The sequence below is a fragment of the Salmo salar genome, chromosome ssa15, assembly GCF_905237065.1.
Source record: "Salmo salar chromosome ssa15, Ssal_v3.1, whole genome shotgun sequence".
Classification (NCBI taxonomy): domain Eukaryota; kingdom Metazoa; phylum Chordata; class Actinopteri; order Salmoniformes; family Salmonidae; genus Salmo; species Salmo salar.
This window is the reverse complement of record NC_059456.1, coordinates 106,143,401-106,159,243: the sequence shown is the minus strand read 5'-3', so window position 1 is coordinate 106,159,243 and position 15,843 is coordinate 106,143,401. Positions and strand designations below refer to the sequence as shown.

Genomic DNA, 15,843 nt, shown 5'->3' with positions numbered 1-15,843 from the left:
TACCACTTTCTATTAGTTTATAAAAAAGACCTTCATGCCAAATTGAATCAAATGCTATCTTGAAGTCTACAAAACACGAGTAGATTTTGCCTTTGTTTTGGTTTACTTGTTTGTCAATTAGAGTGTGGAGGGTGGAAATGTGGTCTGTTGTACGATCATATTTTAGAAATCCAATCTGGCTTCTGCTCACGACGTTGTGTTCGTCAAGGAAATGGTGTAGCCTGCTATTTATGATACTGCAGAGAATTTTCCCCAAGTTGCTGTTAACCCAAATTTCTCTGTAATTATTTGGGTCAAATTTGTCTCCATTTTTATAGATTAGTTGAATCAATCCTTGGTTCCAAATATTGGGGAAAATACCTGCAGTGAGGATAATGTTGAAGAGTTTGAGTATAGCCAATTTGAATTTGTGGTCTGTATATTTGATCATTTCATTTAAAATACCATCAGCACCACAGGCCTTTTTGGGTTGGAGAGAGTGCATAGTTTTTCCAATAATTATTCTTCTGTAATTGGGGTATCCACAGGATTCTGATAGTCTTTGACTGCTGATTCAAGGATTTGTCATTTTTCTTGTATATCTTTTTGTTCTGGGCTCTTTGTTATATTGCTGTAGAGGTTTGCAAAGTGATTTCTCCACATATCCCCATTTTGGTTAGTCAATTCCTCCTGATGAGGTTTGTTTAATTTATTCCAATTCTCCCAGAAGTGGTTTGATTCTATGGATTCCTCAATTCCATCCAGCTGATTTCTAATGTGCTGTTCCTTTTTTTGTTCTTAGGGTGTGTTTGTATTGCTTCAGTGTTTCCCCCATATTGAAGGCCTATATTTTTGTTTTCTGGTTCTCTGTGTTTTTAAGTAGATATATTTCTCAATGACTTTCTTAGATTTTTGCAATCATTATCAAACCATTTTTCATTTTCTGTTATTTCTAGTTTGCTCTTATGCTTCTTTAGATTAGCCAAGGAGGCTAATTTGTCAAATATAAAGTTTATGTTCCAAACGGCCAAATTTACACCTTCATTGCTGCAGGAGAATGTTAAGGCTAAAAAGTTGTCCAGGAGAGATTGTATTTTTTTGGGCTACTAATTGCTTTTTGGTAGATGTCTGTACTGTTTGCACTCCATCTACAGGCCTGTTTAGTACCATGTCATTTACTGGGCCGTGATGCTTCATGGTTGGGTTTCGCTCTTCTCAGATTCACTGGGATTTTACTGTGGTCTGAGAGAGGTGTTAGTGGGCTGACTGTGAAGGCTCTGAGAGACTCTGGGTTTAGGTCAGTGGGCTGACTGTGAAGGCTCTGAGAGACTCTGGGTTGAGGTCAGTGAGGAAGTAGTCTACAGTGCTGCTGCCAAGGGATGAGCTGTAGGTGTACCTACCATAGGAGTCCCCTCTCAGCCTACCATTGACTATTTACAGACCCAGTGTTCGACAGAGCTTCACGAGCTGTACTCCATTTTTGTTTTTCGCTTTTTCATAGTTGTTTCTGGGGGGGTATGTGAGGAGGAAAAGGTTGTTGCTTCCTGGTAGGTGTTTATCCCCATGATTGTTAATAGTATCTAGTTCTTCTGCTGTTCTAGCATTCAGGTCTCCACAGACCAGGACGTTACCCTGGGCCTGAAAGTGACTCATCTCCCCCTCTAGAATGGAGAAACTCTCTTCATTGAAGCAGGGTGACTCTGAGGGGGAATGTATGTGGCACAGAGGAAGACGTTTTTATCTGTTAAGATAAAGCCTCCTTGTTGATTTTTAACCAGATAAAGAATTCTCCTGTTTTGATCAATTTGATTGAATGAATTAGTTCAGATTTATACCATATTAGCATTCCCCCTGAGTCTCTGTCCTGTCCTGAGTCTCTGTCCTGTCCTGAGTCTCTGTCCTGTCCTGAGTCTCCGCCTGTCTAGCCCGCCCTGTCCTGAGTCTCGCCCTGTCCTGAGTCTGCATCGCCCTGTCCTGAGTCTCTGCCCTGTCCTGAGTCTCTGCCCTGTCCTGAGTCTCTGTCCTGTCCTGAGTCTCCGCCCTGTCCTGAGTCTCCGCCCTGTCCTGAGTCCTTTTAATGTAGTGGATGGTAGGATGATCTCCCTATAACCTAGTGGAAGCCAGTGGAAACATCACCTCTGCACCATGTTTCCTGTAGTACTACAATATCAACATCATCAATTTCTTTCAGGAAGTCTGGGTTTCTGCTCTTTAGCCCAAAAGCAGAGGACTTCAAGCCTTGTAAATTCCAACATACAAAGTAAAAAGATCTCATAAATGTTTTTTCTTTACCTTCAAAATGAGATAAACACTCACAATCCAACAAGAACTATTAAAATAGGATTTTTCAATTAATGTAAATTCGTATTATGCAAATATGATGTGTTTATCATTTAAGATAGAATTTGTGTCACTTGGGTGGATGTAGTGTGAGGAGGGTGGAGTTGTTGTGCTCATCTTACCATGACCCTCGGCCTATCACATGTGAGCATCCATGACCCTCGGCCTATCACATGTGAGCATCCATGACCCTCGGCCTATCACATGTGAGCATCCATGACCCTCGGCCTATCACATGTGTCCATAGTAGACTCAGCATGTGTTTAATGACCTATCACATGTGACCATAGTAGACTCAGCATGTGTTTAATGTCACTCATTTTGTTAGTGGGGGCTGGGCCAGTTGCTCCTCTCACAGTCTGTGCGTAGCTCTGTCTGCAGGGCTGTGGCTCCTCCAGGTGGGGGTCTGCGGTGGGGGGCAGGGGGGTGGGAAGCCTCGTCTGGGTGGGTCTGAAGCTGGGCTGGGATGGTCTGTGCTGCGCTGGCTGTGGTGGGCGTTGAGGTTGGTGGTGCTGTGGCCGTGGCTGGGGGGGTCCAGGGTGCTGGTCTGGGGTGTTGTCTGTGCTGTGGTGGGCGTTGAGGTTGGTGGTGCTGTGGCATTGAGGTTGGTGGTGCTGTGGTCGTGGCTGGGGGGGTCCAGGGTGCTGGTCCGGGGTGTTGTCTCGGTGATCTCGGCGGGGTGGAGATTGCTCCGCTGTTCCTGGGTGGAGAGGTCGGGCTGCGGTTTAAAGCGACGTCCTTGAGAGTCTTGGCATGGATGGGAACTGTCTCCCTATACAGGTGGACATGGTCATAGACACAGTCCAGATGGAGGGTGGGATGGTGGGCCAGGTGTACATTGGGTCGCAGGGCACAGTCCCGGGAGAGGCTGGCGTTTATTCTTTGGATTGTGGCAGGGTGGAAGTCCTTCCTCTGTAGAAGGGTTGACACCACGATTCTTGAGTTGGAGAAGATTGCAGAGGCCTTCTCAATCATTTACATTTACATTTACGTCATTTAGCAGACGCTCTTATCCAGAGCGACTTACAAATCACTCCCCGTAGTGAAGTGGCCACCCTCTCCTGCTGAGCACGCATGCCGTTGCTTCCGGTGTGTATGATTATGTGGCTTGGTGACCCGAGATGGGCCTTATCAAGCAGCTCCATGGCACTCTGCGTTGTTGGGGCACCACACCTTTCACCTTTTGTGTCGAGGGAAAAGTTTATTCTCCTGAACAAACTTCCCATTTGAGTCCATCAACAGGACGATGTCAGCCAGTGTCTCTCTCTCTCTTTCTCTCTCTCTCTCTCTCTCTCTTTCTCTCTCTCTCTCTCCCCCTCTCTCTCCCTCTCTCCCCCCTCACTCTCTCTCCCCCTCTCTCTCTCTCTCTCTCTCTCTCTCTCCCCCTCTCTCTCCCTCTCTCTCTCTCTCTCTCTCTCTCTCTCTCTCTCTCTCTCTCTCTCTCTCTCTCTCTCTCTCTCTCTGTCAAACCATCTGCTTTCACGGCACCTCAGAATGGAACTTGAATGGATTTAATGGAAGCCTAAGGCAGGAGCTGTGAAAACAGGCCATTAACATCCACAGTGGCATAACTCTTAGAATCCCCCCTCCCACATTATGGACTTCAAAGCGCAAGCAGCGCAAGTGATTTAAAGGAATTGAGTTTGGAAAATCTGAAAGTACGCATCTTAGAAACGGGTTTTAATATATAAACTTTATACGGCAGCAGGTAGGTAGCCTATTGGTTAAAATAATTCGGCCAATAACTGAAAGGTTGGAAGTTCAACTCCTCGAGCCGACTAAGGGGGGAAAGAAAATCTGTCGACGTGTCCTTAGAGCAAACCCGGAACGTTGCTCTGGATGAAATAATCTGTTAAATGTAAATATTCCCAGAATCAATTAAAGATAATATGGTTCATGTGAATGTAACATTTATTGTGATTGGCGATTCCATCTATTACAATTGTCGCACGCTCGATTCCCTCTCCCACCTCGATTTAAAGCCACGCATCATAGTTGTGTGATTCGCTCAGAATTTGTATTGATTAGCATGTCTCTCACTGTTATCAGGCTCTATGCGCCAGCAAAGGTTACTCACGGTATAACCGTGAGCTGAATACACAACACAAGCCAGTCAGTCAGGATGTCCCTGACTACAGATTGCTCCGCGGTGGGAGTCGGCTATCTTCTTCCACTGGACGATCTTTGCTGTGACGTCACATGAACCCGTAAACAGTGGGTGCCTCAGTGTGCTGAAGTCAGCAGAAACACAACCGTTAGTGCAGCAATAGGATGCTACTGCAGAGAGAGAGAGAGAGAGAGAGAGAGGAGAGAGACGAGAGAGAGAGAGAGAGAGAGAGAGAGAGAGAGAGAGAGAGAGAGAGAGAGAGAGAGAGAGTACAGTATGTCTGGTAGTTAAGGAGATTGTCATTGGTCAGTGACTGGGAATGGGACCCTCGAAACTAAAAGATTGTTAGATTAACAGAAGAAGAGTAAGAGGTGTTATTAGTACCAATACCCAACAGCGGGAGGCTGTATAATTACTACAGTATCTGTGACAACAAAGTGACTGTCGATCAGGGTATTAGGTCATGCAGCATACTGAACAACACGGTATATATGAATATTCATAAGAGCTATAATATGAATATGTAATTAGATATGAATATGAGGAACTGGTGAGCTGCCTGTGTATTCCACTCGCCATATCATAGACCCATCAGCAGGGTCAGTCAGTCAGTCAGCCAGTCAGCCAGTCAGTCAGCCAGCCAGCCTGTCAGTCAGTCAGTCAGTCAGCCAGCCAGCCAGCCAGCCTGTCAGTCAGTCAGTGAGTCAGTCAGTCAGTCAGTCAGTCAGCCAGTCAGTCAGACAGTCAGTTGTCTGCCAGTCAGTCAGTCAGACAGTCAGTCCGTCAGCCAGTCAGTCCGCCAGCCAGCCAGCCTGTCAGTCAGTCAGCCAGTCAGCCAGTCAGTCAGTCAGTCAGACAGTCAGTCCGTCAGCCAGACAGTCAGTCAGCCAGCCAGTCAGTCAGTCAGTTGTCTGCCAGTCAGTCCGTCAGCCAGTCAGCCAGTCAGTTGGCTAATTATTCACTAAGTTCACTATCGTTATTAGACTACCCAAGATAGGGGACGTTACGAGACTACCCAAGATAGGGGACGTTATTAGACCTCCTCAAGATAGGGGACGTTATGAGACTTCCCAAGATAGGGGTATGAGACTACCCAAGATAGGGGTATGAGACTACCCAAGATAGGGGACGTTATGAGACTACCCAAGATAGGGGACGTTATGGGACTACCCAAGATAGGGGTATGAGACTACCCAAGATAGGGGACGTTATGAGGCTACCCAAGATAGGGGACATTATGGGACTACCCAAGATAGGGGACGTTATGGGACTACCCAAGATAGGGGACGTTATGGGACTACCCAAGATAGGGGACGTTATGAGACTACCCAAAGATAGGGGACGTTATGAGACTACCCAAGATAGGGGACGTTATGGGACTACCCAAGATAGGGGTATGAGACTACCCAAGATAGGGGACGTTATGAGACTACCCAAGATAGGGGACGTTATGAGACTACCCAAGATAGGGGACGTTATGAGACTACAGAAAGATAGGGGACGTTATGAGACTACCCAAGATAGGGGTACGAGACTACCCAAGATAGGGGATGTTATGAGACTACCCAAGATAGGGGACGTTATGAGACTACCCAAGATAGGGGACGTTATGAGACTACCCAAGATAGGGGTACGAGACTACCCAAGATAGGGGACGTTATGAGACTACCCAAGATAGGGGACGTTATGAGACTACCCAAAGATAGGGGACGTTATGAGACTACCCAAGATAGGGGACGTTATGAGACTACCCAAGATAGGGGGACGTTATGAGACTACCCAAGATAGGGGACGTTATGGGACTACCCAAGATAGGGGACGTTATGAGACTACCCAAGATAGGGGACGTTATGAGACTACCCAAGATAGGGGTATGAGACTACGCAAGATAGGGGACGTTATGGGACTACCCAAGATAGGGGACGTTATGGGACTACCCAAGATAGGGGACGTTATGGGACTACCCAAGATAGGGGTATGAGACTACCCAAGATAGGGGACGTTATGGGACTACCCAAGATAGGGGACGTTATGAGACTACCCAAGATAGGGGTATGAGACTACCCAAGATAGGGGTACGAGACTACCCAAGATAGGGGACGTTATGAGACTACCCAAGATAGGGGACGTTATGAGACTACCCAAGATAGGGGACGTTATGGGACTACCCAAGATAGGGGACGTTATGAGGCTACCCAAGATAGGGATATGAGACTACCCAAGATAGGGGTACGAGACTACCCAAGATAGGGGACGTTATGAGACTACCCAAGATAGGGGACGTTATGAGACTACCCAAGATAGGGGACGTTATGAGACTACCCAAGATAGGGGTATGAGACTACCCAAGATAGGGGTATGAGACTACCCAAGATAGGGGTATGAGACTACCCAAGATAGGGGTATGAGACTACCCAAGATAGGGGACGTTATGAGACTACCCAAGATAGGGGACGTTATGAGACTACCCAAGATAGGGGACGTTATGGGACTACCCAAAGATAGGGGACGTTATGAGACTACCCAAGATAGGGGACATTATGGCACTACCCAAGATAGGGGACGTTATGAGACTACCCAAGATAGGGGACGTTATGAGACTACCCAAGATAGGGGACGTTATGAGACTACCCAAAGATAGGGGACTTTATGAGACTACCCAAGATAGGGGTACGAGACTACCCAAGATAGGGGACGTTATGAGACTACCCAAGATAGGGGACGTTATGAGACTACCCAAGATAGGGGACGTTATTAGACTACCCAAGATAGGGGACGTTATTAGACTACCCAAGATAGGGGTATGAGACTACCCAAGATAGGGGACGTTATGAGACTACCCAAGATAGGGGTATGAGACTACCCAAGATAGGGGTATGAGACTACCCAAGATAGTGGTATGAGACTACCCAAGATAGGGGACGTTATGAGACTACGCAAGATAGGGGACGTTATGAGACTACCCAAGATAGGGGACGTTATGAGACTACCCAAGATAGGGGACGTTATGGGACTACCCAAGATAGGGGACGTTATGAGACTACCCAAGATAGGGGACGTTATGAGACTACCCAAGATAGGGGACGTTATGAGACTACCCAAGATAGGGGACGTTATGAGACTACCCAAAGATAGGGGACGTTATGAGACTACCCAAGATAGGGGTACGAGACTACCCAAGATAGGGGACGTTATGAGACTACCCAAGATAGGGGACGTTATGAGACTACCCAAGATAGGGGACGTTATGAGACTACCCAAGATAGGGGTATGAGACTACCCAAGATAGGGGTATGAGACTACCCAAGATAGTGGTATGAGACTACCCAAGATAGGGGATGTTATGAGACTACCCAAGATAGGGGACGTTATGAGACTACCCAAGATAGGGGACGTTATGAGACTACCCAAGATAGGGGACGTTATGGGACTACCCAAGATAAGGGACGTTATGAGACTACCCAAGATAGGGGACGTTATGAGACTACCCAAGATAGGGGACGTTATGAGACTACCCAAGATAGGGGACGTTATTAGACTACCCAAGATAGGGGTATGAGACTACCCAAGATAGGGGACGTTATGAGACTACCCAAGATAGGGGTATGAGACTACCCAAGATAGGGGTATGAGACTACCCAAGATAGTGGTATGAGACTACCCAAGATAGGGGACGTTATGAGACTACCCAAGATAGGGGACGTTATGAGACTACCCAAGATAGGGGACGTTATGAGACTACCCAAGATAGGGGACGTTATGGGACTACCCAAGATAGGGGACGTTATGAGACTACCCAAGATAGGGGACGTTATGAGACTACCCAAGATAGGGGACGTTATTAGACTACCCAAGATAGGGGTATGAGACTACCCAAGATAGGGGACGTTATGAGACTACCCAAGATAGGGGACGTTATTAGACTACCCAAGATAGGGGACGTTATGAGACTACCCAAGATAGGGGTATGAGACTACCCAAGATAGGGGACGTTATGAGACTACCCAAGATAGGGGACGTTATGAGACTACCCAAGATAGGGGACGTTATGGGACTACCCAAAGATAGGGGACGTTATGAGACTACCCAAGATAGGGGACATTATGGGACTACCCAAGATAGGGGACGTTATGAGACTACCCAAGATAGGGGACGTTATGAGACTACCCAAGATAGGGGACGTTATGAGACTACCCAAAGATAGGGGACTTTATGAGACTACCCAAGATAGGGGTACGAGACTACCCAATATAGGGGACGTTATGAGACTACCCAAGATAGGGGACGTTATGAGACTACCCAAGATAGGGGACGTTATGAGACTACCCAAGATAGGGGTATGAGACTACCCAAGATAGGGGTATGAGACTACCCAAGGTAGTGGTATGAGACTACCCAAGATAGGGGATGTTATGAGACTACCCAAGATAGGGGACGTTATGAGACTACCCAAGATAGGGGACGTTATGAGACTACCCAAGATAGGGGACGTTATGGGACTACCCAAGATAGGGGACGTTATGAGACTACCCAAGATAGGGGACGTTATGAGACTACCCAAGATAGGGGACGTTATTAGACTACCCAAGATAGGGGACGTTATTAGACTACCCAAGATAGGGGTATGAGACTACCCAAGATAGGGGGACGTTATGAGACTACCCAAGATAGGGGTTATGAGACTACCCAAGATAGGGGTATGAGACTACCCAAGATAGTGGTATGAGACTACCCAAGATAGGGGACGTTATGAGACTACCCAAGATAGGGGACGTTATGAGACTACCCAAGATAGGGGACGTTATGAGACTACCCAAGATAGGGGACGTTATGGGACTACCCAAGATAGGGGACGTTATGAGACTACCCAAGATAGGGGACGTTATGAGACTACCCAAGATAGGGGACGTTATGAGACTACCCAAGATAGGGGACGTTATGAGACTACCCAAAGATAGGGGACGTTATGAGACTACCCAAGATAGGGGTGCACGAGACTACCCAAGATAGGGGACGTTATGAGACTACCCAAGATAGGGGACGTTATGAGACTACCCAAGATAGGGGACGTTATGAGACTACCCAAGATAGGGGTATGAGACTACCCAAGATAGGGGTATGGGACTACCCAAGATAGTGGTATGAGACTACCCAAGATAGGGGATGTTATGAGACTACCCAAGATAGGGGACGTTATGAGACTACCCAAGATAGGGGACGTTATGAGACTACCCAAGATAGGGGACGTTATGGGACTACCCAAGATAGGGGACGTTATGAGACTACCCAAGATAGGGGACGTTATGAGACTACCCAAGATAGGGGACGTTATTAGACTACCCAAGATAGGGGACGTTATTAGACTACCCAAGATAGGGGTATGAGACTACCCAAGATAGGGGACGTTATGAGACTACCCAAGATAGGGGTATGAGACTACCCAAGATACGGGTATGAGACTACCCAAGATAGTGGTATGAGACTACCCAAGATAGGGGACGTTATGAGACTACCCAAGATAGGGGGACGTTATGAGACTACCCAAGATAGGGGACGTTATGAGACTACCCAAGATAGGGGACGTTATGGGACTACCCAAGATAGGGGACGTTATGAGACTACCCAAGATAGGGGACGTTATGAGACTACCCAAGATAGGGGACGTTATGAGACTACCCAAGATAGGGGACGTTATTAGACTACCCAAGATAGGGGTATGAGACTACCCAAGATAGGGGACGTTATGAGACTACCCAAGATAGGGGACGTTATTAGACTACCCAAGATAGGGGACGTTATTAGACTACCCAAGATAGGTGTATGAGACTACCCAAGATAGGGGACGTTATGAGACTACCCAAGATAGATTGTAAGAAGAGTTTTAGTCTACTTCCAGAGTATTCTCCACTCATTCAGGAGTATAGGCTACTATAGACACAACCACATGACAGACCAGAGTTATCATGACCTGATCAGAGAGAAGTGTTTTTTTTTTTTACCTTTTTGCATTAGAAAACCTCTATAGCACCTGCCTTCCCTGTCATTCAGGAAAAACACTAGTCTCATTCATAATGAAATGAACACAGTAAGGTACTGCATTTCTAGATATACAATGATCAGAACAAATCGATACAGGACGCTATAGCATAGCACACTATCCAATCCTCACCGATTAAAATGAGCCTTCTCTTTCTTTTCACTCTATGTTCCCTCCCCTACGTGCTCGACCTGCTCTCTCTCTCTCCCCCTCTCTCTCTCTCTTTCTCTCTCTCTCTCTCTCTCTCTCTCACTCTCCACTCCCCGTTCGTTTCTCTTGATCACCGTCTCCGTATTGCCTTCGCCTATGGGGACAGAGGGAGTAAAAGAGTGAATGCGCTGTAATTCTGATGTGTGTTCCACCGGTGCCATTCGCCTAATACCGCCCGCAGGCATGGCTACCGCGTCGGACTGTCAGCAGCAGCAGCAGCCGTAGAGACGCTTTCACCGCCGCTCCTTCCGCGGTGCGGTTCCACTCTTTCTTTCAAATCTTACCAGCTATGTTCATTGTCTATCTGCCTGCGCAGTGCAATGGATTTTTTTTTGTACCTATCTAATGTCATAGAGCACAGCCTGCGGTGACTAGTCAGGCAGCAGTACGCGGTACACCAAGGGACTAATAAATAAGACTGGACTATAAAATTAAATTATATAGCTGGCGTTAGCTGCTACGAGGAAAAACATCGCGGGGAACCGAGGCTGGAATTATGAAGGTATGCCGTTTTTTTGTTGTTGTTATAAGGCTGTTTTGTCTAATTGCCATATGCTAAGTTTCAATTTTCACCATGTATTCAACAATACGCTCTATTCAGAACATGCTGCCATAATGAAACAAGCAAGGAGGTTAGACTATTATGTGGTTCATTTATGTCATCGGCTATTGTGCTCCAATACGCTGCATTTCCCCCCGCCGATCAGATTCGCCGTTTACTAGTGCTTTACCCTTATAGATGGACAATGGGTCCCCTATGCCACTAGCTCTTCAGCAGGCTATCCAATTGAACCATCTGGTGCCTTCAACACATCTGGCCAGGGATTACCAAGCATTTATTTACAATTATTGATACCCCCTTTCAACATAAACTCCGCGTTGCAATAGCCTGCAGCCTGCAGCATATGTGGGCATAGTAATATTGTTTGTCTGTTTTGTCCAAAGGCCTGTGATCGTGGATGAACTGCAGTAGGCCTATAGCAGTATAGTGCAGTATAGCAGTATAGTAGTATAGCAGTATAGTAGTACAGAAGTATAGCAGTATAGCAGTATAGCAGTATAGTAGTATAGTAGTACAGCAGTATAGTAGTATAGTAGTATTGCATTATAGCAGTATAGTGCAGTATATCAGTATAGTAGTATAGTAGTACAGCAGTATAGTAGTATAGCAGTATAGCAGTATAGCAGTATAGCAGTATGGTAGTATAGCAGTATAGTAGTATTGCATTATAGCAGTATAGTGCAGTATAGCAGTATAGTAGTATTGCAGTATGGCTGTATGGTAGTATAGTAGCATAGCAGTATAGTAGCATATCAGTATAGTAGTATAGCAGGATAGCAGTATGGTAGTATAGCAATATAGTGCTGTATAGCAGGATAGCAGTACAGCCGTATGTAGTATAGTAGTATAGCAGTATAGTAGTATAGCAGTATGGTAGTATAGCAATATAGTGCTGTATAGCAGGATAGCAGTATAGCAGTATCACAGTATAGCAGTACAGCATTATAGCGTTATAGCAGTATAGCAGTATAGTGCAGCACAGCAGTATAGTAGTATGGTAGTATAGCAGCATATCAGCATAGTAGTACAGCAGATAGCAGTATAGTAATATATCAGCATAGTAGTTTAGTAGTATAGCAGTATATCAGTATAGTGCAGTGTAGCAGTATAGTACAGTATAGCAGTATTGTAGTATAGCAGTATAGTGGTATGTAGTGTAGTAGTATAGTAGTATCGCAGTATAGCAGTACAGCATTATAGCAGCATAGTTCAGTATAGCAGCATAGTTCAGTATAGCAGCATAGTTCAGTATAGCAGCATAGTTCAGTACAGCATTATAGCAGCATAGTTCAGTATAGCAGTATAGCAGCATAGTTCAGTATAGCAGCATAGTTGAGTACAGCATGATAGCAGCATAGTTCAGTATAGCAGCATAGCAGTACAGCATTATAGCAGCATAGTTCAGTATAGCAGCATAGTTCAGTATAGCAGCATAGTTCAGTATAGCAGCATAGTTCAGTACAGCATTATAGCAGCATAGTTCAGTATAGCAGTATAGCAGCATAGTTCAGTATAGCAGCATAGTTGAGTACAGCATGATAGCAGCATAGTTCAGTATAGCAGCATAGCAGTACAGCATTATAGCAGCATAGTTCAGTATAGCAGCATAGTTCAGTACAGCATTATAGCAGCATAGTTCATTATAGCAGTATAGTTCAGTATAGCAGCATAGTTCAGTATAGTTCAGTATAGCAGTATAGCAGTACAGCATTATAGCAGCATAGTTCAGTATAGTTCAGTATAGCAGTACAGCATTATAGCAGTATAGTTCAGTATAGCAGTACAGCATTATAGCAGCATAGTTCAGTATAGTTCAGTATAGCAGTATAGCAGTACAGCATTATAGCAGCATAGTTCAGTATAGTTCAGTATAGCAGTATAGCAGTACAGCATTATAGCAGCATAGTTCAGTATAGCAGTATAGCAGTACAGCATTATAGCAGTATAGTTCAGTATAGCAGTATAGCAGTACAGCATTATAGCAGCATAGTTCAGTATAATTCAGTATAGCAGTATAGCAGTACAGCATTATAGCAGCATAGTTCAGTATAGTTCAGTATAGCAGTATAGCAGTACAGCATTATAGCAGTATAGTTCAGTATAGCAGTATAGCAGTACAGCATTATAGCAGCATAGTTCAGTATAGCAGCATAGTTCAGTATAGCAGTATAGCAGTACAGCATTATAGCAGCATAGTTCAGTATAGTTCAGTATAGCAGTATAGCAGTACAGCATTATAGCAGTATAGTTCAGTATAGCAGTATAGTAGTATATCCGTATATCAGTATATCCGTATATCTGTATATCAGTATAGCAGTATAGTAGTATAGCAGTATATCGACATAGTAGTATAGTAATGCAGTTGTACAGCAGTATAGCAGTATATCTGTACATCAGTATAGTAGTATAGCAGTATAGTGGTATAGTAGTATAACAGTATAGCAGTATAGTGGTATAGTAGTATAACAGTATAGCAGTATTACAATATAGTAGTATAGTAGTATATCATTATAGCGGTATAGCAGTATAGCAGTATAGTAGTATAGCAGTATAGTAGCATAGCAGTATAGTAGTATGTTGGTCTAGCAGTATAGTAGTATAGTAGTATATCAGCATAGTTGTATGGTTGTGTAGTGCTATAGTGGTATAGTAGTATGGCAGTATAGCAGCATAGCAGTATAGTAGTATCGATCGGTATACCAGTATAACAGTGTAGCAGTATAGATCGGTATACCAGTATAACGGTGCAGTAGTATAGTAGTATAGAGCTGTATGACAGTATAACAGTGTATTAGTATAGTAGTATATATCAGTATAGCGGTATAGTAGTATAGATCAGTATAGCGGTATAGTAGTATAGATCAGGATAGCAGCATAGTAGTATAGCAGTATAGTGGTATGGTAGTATCTCAGTGTAGTAGTGTAGTAGTATAGATCACTATAACAGTGTAGCAGTATAGATCAGTAAAACAGTATACAAGTATAACAATACAGTAGTATACTAGTATAGCAGTATAACAGTATATTAGTATATCAGTATAGCGGTATAGCAGTATAGCAGTGTACCAGTACAGTAGTATAGTAGTATAGCAGCATATTTGTATAGTGCTATCGTTGTGTAGTGGTATAGTAGTATAGCGATATAACAATATAGTAGAATAGATCGTTATAACAATATACCAGTGTAGTAGTATAGTAATATAGATCGGTATAACAGTATACCAGTGTAGTAGTATAGTAATATAGATCGGTATAACAGTGTAGTAGTATAGTAGTATATATCAGTATAGCGGTATAGGAGTATAGGTCAGCTTAACCATGTAGTAGTATAGATCAGTATAGTAGTATATATCGGTATAACATTATAGCAGTGTAGTAGTATAGATCAGTATAGTAGTATATATCGGTATAACAGTATAACAGCGTAGTAGTATAATATTATAGATCAGTATAGCAGTATAACAGTGTATCAGTATTGTAGTATAGATCAATATAGCAGTATATCTGTATATCAGTATAGTAGTATAGATTAGTATAGCAGTATATCAGAATATCAGTATAGTAGTATAGATTAGTATAGCACTATAGCAGTATATCAGTATAGTAGTATAGATCAATATTACAGTATATCTGTATATCAGTATAGTAGTATAGATTAGTATAGCAGTATATCAGTATAGTAGTATAGATTAGTATAGCAGTATAGCAGTATAGCAGTATATCAGCATAGTAGTATAGATTAGTATAGCAGTATATCAGTATATCAGTATAGTAGTATAGATTAGTATATGAGTATATCAGTATGGTAGTATAGATTAGTACAGCAGTATATCAGTATATCTGTATAGTAGTATAGATTAGTATAGGAGTATATCAGTATAGTAGTATAGATTAGTATAGCAGTATATCTGTATATCAGTATAGTAGTATAGATTAGTATAGCAGTATATCTGTATATCAGTATAGTAGTATAGATTAGTATAGGAGTATATCAGTATATCAGTATAGTATAGATTAGTATATCAGTATATCAGTATATCAGTATAGTAGTATAGATTAGTATAGCACTATAGCAGTATATCAGTATAGTAGTATAGATCAGTATAGCAGTATATCAGTATAGTGGTATAGTAGTATAGATCGGTATACCAGTATAACAGTGTAGTAGTATAGTAGTATAGATCAGTATATCATATATCAGTATGGCAGTATATCAGTATAGTGGTATAGATTAGTATAGCAGTATAGCAGTATAGATCACTAGAGCAGTATATCAGTATATCAGTATGGTGGTATAGATTAGTATAGCAGTATATCAGTATAGTAGTATAGATTAGTATAGCAGTATATCTGTATAGCAGTATATCAGTATAGTAGTATAGATTAGTATAGCAGTATATCAGTATAGTAGTATAGATTGGTATAGCAGTATGTCAGTATATCAGTATAGTAGTATAGATTAGTATAGCAGTATATCAGTATAGTAGTATAGATTAGTATATCAGTATATCAGTATAGTAGTATAGATTAGTATAGCAGTATATCTGTATATCAGTATAGTAGTATAGATTAGTGTAGCAGTATATCAGTTTATCTGTATAGTAGTAT

General features: G+C 43.1%; 1 protein-coding gene across 5 annotated transcripts in view; it reads left to right on the top strand.

Moving 5' to 3' along the window:
• The first annotated feature begins 10,792 nt into the window (after window positions 1–10,792).
• magixa (MAGI family member, X-linked a) overlaps window positions 10,793–15,843 on the top strand; it is a 137,381-nt gene continuing 132,330 nt past the window's right edge. For all 5 annotated transcript variants that reach the window (XM_045696523.1, XM_045696522.1, XM_045696521.1 and 2 more), the window contains exon 1: window positions 10,793–11,175. The gene's annotated coding sequence lies outside the window, so the exon portion shown is untranslated. The remainder of the gene's footprint in view (window positions 11,176–15,843) is intronic.